The sequence below is a fragment of the Rhinopithecus bieti genome, unplaced genomic scaffold, assembly GCF_001698545.2.
Source record: "Rhinopithecus bieti isolate Rb0 unplaced genomic scaffold, ASM169854v2 scaffold_759, whole genome shotgun sequence".
In the NCBI taxonomy this organism is placed as follows: Eukaryota; Metazoa; Chordata; class Mammalia; order Primates; family Cercopithecidae; genus Rhinopithecus; species Rhinopithecus bieti.
In genome coordinates, this window is record NW_016803631.1 from 628,772 (window position 1) to 636,269 (window position 7,498).

General features: G+C 36.9%; 1 protein-coding gene across 8 annotated transcripts in view; it reads left to right on the forward strand.

Annotated features, from left to right (window-relative positions):
• Positions 1-7,498, forward strand: part of GOLGB1 (golgin B1) — an 89,624-nt gene that overhangs the window by 36,432 nt on the left and 45,694 nt on the right. The window lies entirely within an intron of this gene.

Consider the following 7,498-nt stretch of genomic DNA (forward strand, 5'->3'; position numbering starts at 1 on the left):
GGGCGGATCACCTGAGGTCAGGAGTTCAAGACCAGCCTGGCCAACATGGTGAAACCCCGTTCTCTACTAAAAATACAAAAAAATTAGCTGGGCATGGTGGCAGATGCCTGTAATCCCATCTCCTCGGGAGGCTGAGGCAGGAGAATCACTTGAACTCGGGAGGCGGAGGTTGTAGTGAGCCGAGATCGCGCCATTGCACTCCAACCTGGGCGATAAGAGCAAAACTCCATCTCAAAAAAAAAAAAAAAAAAAGAATTTACCAGTGAAACCATCTGAGTCTGGAGTTTTCGGAAGGTTTCTGATAATGAATTGAATTTCCTTTACAGATATAAGGTTAATAATACGTTTTTTTTTTTTCACTCTGTGCCAGTTTTGGTTTGGGCTTTTTTTTTTTTTTCCTGGGGTTTTGTCCATTTCATTGAAGATGTTCTATTTTTGTCATAATGTTGGTTACAGTATTTACTTTTTATCCTTTTAATGCCTGTAAGCTCTGATCCCTGCTGTTGTTAATTTGTGCTTCATTTTCTTTATCAGTCTAGCTAGAATTTATTCAACTTTTTTCCCCGATCTTTTCAAAGAGCCACTTTTGGCCTTGTTAATTTTCTCTGTTGCTGATTATTTTCATTTTCATTGATTTCTACTCTTTAGTGTTTCCTTCTACTTGGATTTACTTTGCTCTTCTTTTTATAGCTTCTTAAGGTGAAACTTTTTGTCAAAGATTTCAGGTCTTCTTTTCTCATATGAACATTTAAAGTTAACACAGTTCCCTCTAAGCACAGCTTGTTATGTTGTGGTTTTTTAATCATTTCAGTTTTTGAAGATTTTTCTGAGTTTCTCTGTGATTTTTTCATTGACCACGGACTGTTTAAAAGTGTGTTCTAAATAAACACGTTGTTGTAGAATATCCAGATATTTGGTTTTATTTCTATATATCTTACTGATTTCTAATATAATTTCATTATGATCAGAGAATATGTTTTATATGACTTCAATCCTTTGAAATTTATTGAGACCTATTTTATGACACAGCATATGGTGTCTTGGTGAACATACTTTGTACACTTGTAAATAGTGTGTATTCTGTAGTAATTGGATTTAATGTTCTACAAATAGCACTTAGATCATAGTATTGTTCAGGTTATATTTGTCTTTGATTTTTGTCTGGATATTGAAACATTTGCTGAGAAGGGGTTGAAATCTCCAACTATGACTGTGGAATTGTCTGTTTCTCCTTTTAATGTAGTCATTTTTTGCCTCTTGGTAATTGGAATCTCTGTTATTAGTACATACACATTTATCTTTCAGATAAAATGTTCCTTTTTTCACTTACAAAATGTTACTCTAAACAAGCTCCGGGAGGCGGAGCTTGCAGTGAGCTGAGATCCGGCCACTGCACTCCAGCCCGGGCAACAGAGCGAGACTCCGTCTCAAAAAAAAAAAAAAAAAAAAAAAATGTTACTCTATCTCTAGTAATACTTCTTTATTTGTATTTCTCTGTATCTGACATTAATAAAAGAATTCAGTGTTATGTTTATTGCTTGAATGGTATATTCTTTTCTGTCCTTTTACTTTTAACTTATGTCTTTCTTTAAAGTGAATGTCTTGAAGGCAACATATAGTTGGTTATACTTTTTTATTTCTTCTCTTCTTTGTAATTGGAGTGCTTAGTCCTTTTAATGTAATTATTGATGTGATTGCATTTAGGTCTACCATTTTGCTTTCTGTTTTTTTCCCTCTGTTTTCCCTTCTTCTTTTTTCCTGCCTTCTATTTGATAATTAGAAGTTTCTTGAATTTAATTTTCATTTATTGACAACTTTTTCTTTTAAACAACTCTATTAAAAGTTATACTTAACATACAGTAATGTGTACACATTTAAAGTATACAGTTTAAAGAGGGTTTTGTTTGTTTGTTCATTTGTTTTTTGAAACAGGGTCTTGTTCTCTCGCCCAGGCTGGAGTGCAGTCACGTGATCACAGCTCACTACAGCCTTAACTTCCTGGGATAAAGCAATCCTCTCACCTCAGCCTTCTGAATAGCTGGGACTATAGGCATGTGCCACCATGTCTGGCCTATTTTATTTTATTTTTTTTGTAGAGACAAGGTCTCACTATGTTGCCCAGGCTGGCCTCAAAGTAACTTCTGGGCTCAAGTGATCCTCCTGCTTTTGTCTCCCAAAGTGTTGGGATTACAGGTGTTTAAGCCACAGCACCCAGCACAATTTGATAACATGTAAAACCATCACTACTATCAAGAAAATGAGCATATTCATCATCTCTAGAAGTTTTCTCGTGTCTTCTTTTAATCTTTTTCCTCACATCTTTTCCTACTAGACAAACACTGATCTGCTTTCTGTCATTATAGATTTTAAAAAAAATTTTGTATAAGTTGTATATACACTTTTTTGTTGGCTTATTGTACTCAGCATACTTGAGATTCATCCTAATGTCTGTTTAGTAATAATTCATTCCACTGTATCATTGAGTATGTTGTAAACAGCACAATTTGTGTACCATTGACTCATTGATGGATAATTTGGATTGTGGACAGTTTATGGCTAATACATATAAAGCATTTGTGTTTATGTTTTAAGGAGATTAAAATAAGAAAATAAATCTTAACTACCATTGCAGTTACCATTTCTGGTACTTTTCATTCTTTGGTGGTAGATCAGAGATTGCCAATCCTTTTATGTATAGTAAATATTTTAGGCTTTGTGGGTCAGATAGTCTTTGTTGCACTTACTCAACTCTGCCATTGTACAGCAAGAATAGACATAGAGCGAAGGGAAACAAATGGTTGTGGTTATGTTCCAGTAAAACTTTATTTATACAGACCTCCAAAGTTTGCCAAACCCTGGCTTCATATTTCCATCTGGTGTCATTTTTCTTCTCTCTGAAGGACTTTTTTTTTTTTTTTTTAATAGAGACAGATTCTCACTTTGTCACCCAGGCTGGAGTGCAGTGGCATGATCATGGCTTACTGCAGCCTCATCCTCCTGGGCTCAAGTGATTCTTCCACATTGGCCTCCAGAGTAACTGCGGCTACAGGCATGCACCATGATACCCACATGATGTTTTTTTTTTTTTTTTTTTATTTTAGTAGAGATGAGGTCTTGCTAAGTAACCTAGGATGGCTGGTTTTAACCTCCTGAGCTCAAATGATCCTCCTGCCTTGGCCTCCCAAAGTGCTGGGATTACAGGTGTGAGCTACTGCACCTGGCTCTGAAGGACTTCTTTTAATTTTTGTGTATGTGTGCACACGGATGTGTGTGCAAGTCTGCTGGTCATGGGTTTTTTTGTTCATTTGTTTTGGAGACGGAGTCTTGCTTTGTCACCAGGCTGAAGTGCAGTGGCGCAATCTTGGCTCACTGCAGCCTCCGCCTCCCGGGTTCAAGCGATTGTCCTGCCTCAGCCTCCCGAGTAGCTGGGACTACAGGTACCCACCACCACACCTAGCTTTTTTTTTTTTTTTTTTGGTATTTTTAGTAGAGACGGGGTTTCACTATGTTGGCCAGGATGGTCTCAATCTCTTGACCTCATGATCTACCCGCCTTGGCCTCCCGAAGTGCTGGGATTACAGGCATGAGCCACCGCACCCGGCCGGTCATGGGTTCTAATAACACTTTATATCTGAAGACGTCTTTATCTCACCATTGTTGTTGAAAGATTATTTTTTGCTGACTAGAGTTCTACACTGAAAGTTTTGTTTTCTTTCATTTCTCTAAGTGTGTTACTCTACTGTCTTCTTTCTCGCATTTTGGTTTTTTTGTTTTTTGTTGGTTTTTTTTTTTTTTTTTTTTTTTTGAGACAGAGTCTCACTGTGTCATCTAGGCTGGAGTGCAGTGGTGCAGTCTCGACTCACTGTAACCTGCACTTCCCGGGTTCAAGTGATTCTCCTGCCTCAGCTTCCCGAGTAGCTTGGATTACAGGCACCTGCCACCATGCCTGGCTAATTTTGAATTTTTAATAGAGATGGAGTTTTGCCATGTTGGCCAGGCTAGTCTCGAACTCTGGTCTCAAACAATCCACCCCCCTCAGCCTCCCAAAGTGTTGGGATTACAGGCATGAGCCACTGCATCCGGCCCTTGCATTTTGTTTTTGATAAGAAATCTGCTGTCATGCTTCTTTCTTTCTGTTTTTTCCTGCCTGCTTTTAGGATTTTACCACTGTTTTTGAGCACTTGAATTATGATGTGCCTTGACATAGCATGTTTCTTGTGATTGGGGTTCATTGAGCTTTTTCAATCTCTGTGTTTGTAGTTTTGGAAGATTTTCTGCCATGAATTAGTCAAATATATATATTTTTCTGACTCCCTACTCTGCTTTGGGAATTCCAATTACATGTATATTAGATTACTTGAAGTTGTTCCAAAACTCATTAATGGGCTTTTAATCTTTTATTTTATTTTATTTTTTTGAAATGGAGTCTTGCTTTGTTGCCCAGGCGGGATTGCAGTGGTGCAATCTCAGCTCACTGCAATCTCTGCCTCCCGGGTTCAAGTGATTCTCCTTTGTTTCTATCTTTGTTTTGTTAACATATTTTGGAGCTTTTTTATGGGATTCAGTTAAATTATTTGAAAAAAGCTTGGTCCTTTCAGATCTTGCTGCTTTGATTTGTTAGGAGGGTTCAAATCAGTGCTCAGTCATTCCTTATTCCTGAGGCAAGACCTTGCTGAGTATCTTACTCAATGCCCTGAGAAGTGTTTTTTCACAGTTGGCTATATAACTCTCGTCCAGGTTTTGTGTGAGCACCAAGTGCTATTCTTTAATCTCTTCAGATAGGTAGGGGTAGTTCAGGTAGCCTTGAATGCTTTCCTCACATTCATGTGCTGCTCTGTGCTTCACTGAACACTTGTTCAGTCCCTTTGCAGATCTGCAGAGTTTTCTCTGCATGTGACTTTTTCCCATCTGGTATTCTGTTCTGTGAACTGCAGCCATCTTGCTCTTTCTTGACTGTCAGCTCTGTCTCATGAACTTAGGGGAGTCTACCAGGCTCAGCCTATGTTCCCGCTTCTTGGACCACAAGCTGAAAACTCTCTTAAGTCATGAAGCTTGGTCAGCTTTAGGGATCACTTTATTTGTTTTCTGCCTCTTTCAGAGATAATTATCCTTTGTTGCTTGATATCCAGTATTCTGAAAATGATTATTTTATTATTTTGTCTGGTTTTGGTTATTATTGTTTCAGGTAGGAGGTTAAATCTGTTCCATGTTACTCAGTCTTTAGCAGAAGCAAAAGTCCTCTATTGGGTATTGAGCTATATCTTTTTACAAAAGTTTTTTAAGTGGTTGCTCTAGGAAGTACAACATATATCCTTAACTTTTCAGTCTTCTTAGAGTTAATACTGTATTACTTCACTTAAAAGGTAGAATCTTCATAATCATATACCCTTACCCTATTCCTTATGCCCGTTGTTGTATTATATTAACAAAAGTGATAAGCCTCAGCACACAATTTTAATATTTGTGCTTAAAATGGTTATATAGATTTGAAAGACATTAAGAGGAAAATATTGACCTTAACATTTATCCACATATTTACCATTTGTAATGCCATTTCCTCTCTGATGATCAAGATATTTGATACCATTTTCTTCAGCCTCTACAACAACCCATAATATTATAGTATAGGTCTGTCTGTGAAAAAATTTTCTTAGTTTTTTTCTTGTCTAAAAATGTCTTTAGTTTACTTTTATTCTTGAATTATATTTGTTACTGGATATTATAATTCTGGATTGACAATTTTTCTTTCAGAACTTTTTTTTTTTTTGAGATGGAGTTTCGTTCTTGTCACCCAGGCTGGAGTGCAATGGCACGATCTTGGCTTACCGCTACCTGTGCCTCCTGGGTTCAAGCGATTCTCCTGCCTCAGTCTCCCGAGTAGCTGAGATTATAGGCATGAGTAACCACGCCTGGCTAATTTTGTACTTTAGCAGAGACAGAGTTTCTCCATGTTGGTCAAGCTGGTCTTGAACTCTCGACCTCAGGTGATCCCCCACTCGGCCTCCCAAAGTGCTGGGATTATAGGCGTGAGCCACTGCATCCAGCCTTATAGGCATGAGCCACCGCATCCAGTCTTTCTTTCAGTGCTTTAAAGAAGGTGTTTCCCTCTTCTGGCCTGTATTTTTTCCCTAAAAATTGGTCAGTATTCATTTGAATTGTTGTTCCTCTGTATGTAAAGTATCATTTGCCTATGGAGATTTTAAAGACTTTCCTTTTATTCTTGTCTGTGATGTACTTAGTTACAGTTTTCTTTGTCATTCTCTTGCTTGCTTTTGTTGAGTTTCTTACATATATAACCTTACATTTGAGAAATTTTTGGCCATATCTTAAAATATTTTTTCTTCCCATTCTGTCCCTCATCTCTTCTGGTACTCCAATTACACGTATATTGAACCTTTTAATATTGTCCCACATGTCCCTGAGGTTGTATTCATTTTTTTTTAAGTTTTTTTTATTCTTCCGTGTTCAGGTTGGATAATTTCTGTTGATTTATTATCTTCAAGTTCATCAAGGCTTTCTTCTGTTGTCTATATTCTACTATTAAGCCTATCGAAATTTTCATTTCAGGTATTATGTTTATTAGTTACAGAATTTCAAACTGGTTCATTGTTATATTTTCTTTGTTCGTACTAAGATTTCCTTTCTTATTATTCATTATGAGCATATTCATTTATGTCCTAAGCATAGATAAAATAGCCTCTTTATTAAAATTCTTGTTTGCTACTTAAAAAATCTGCATCGTTTTATAGCTAGAATCTGTTGATTACATTTTTTTCCTTGAGAATGGGTCACACTTTCCTGTTTCTTTATGTGTGAATGGTTTTGTTTTGAATTCTGGATGTTGTGTTTTGTTCTCAAGATTCTATTTTATTATTTCTAAAATTTTAGTTACTTTTTATCAGACAGTAAGTTGGACTCAAACCCCAAACTCTGGCCTATGACAGAGAGGCATCAAAACTCCGTTCAGTTATTTTTGCCTTAGCTGGGCTGCTTTAAGTCAGTTCAACAAATACATAGTGCCATTGTTCAGCCGGCAGTTTCAGCTAAGTTTATACACAGAATTCAGGGCTCCTGCTTCCTAACTCTTTTTCTTCTCTCTGATCTCCCTTCTCACTTCCTAGCAGCTATGTTTGTCCCAAACTCTTTCTTCTCATTCTTCAAGCCAGAAATATCTGTGGCTATTCTATTGTAGTTTTACTTGCCCTGTGTACTGCAAACTGGGAACTTCCCTCAAAATAAAAGCCATAAAAACCCTAAATTCATCCCTTGCTATTTATTTTAAACATCGGATGAAGATTTTGGGGTCAAGTATGCTGTGAAGACCCTCATGGCTTAAAAATTCTACAATTGTATGAAAATTGTGTAGAATAATACCCATAGAGAATAAAAAAAAATGTAAAGACATAAAACTAAAGATGTGGCATAATTAGATATATGCCTATCCTTAGGAAAACCAAAAATTCTGGATGTATAAATTAAGCCAAGGGAATTTTATTAT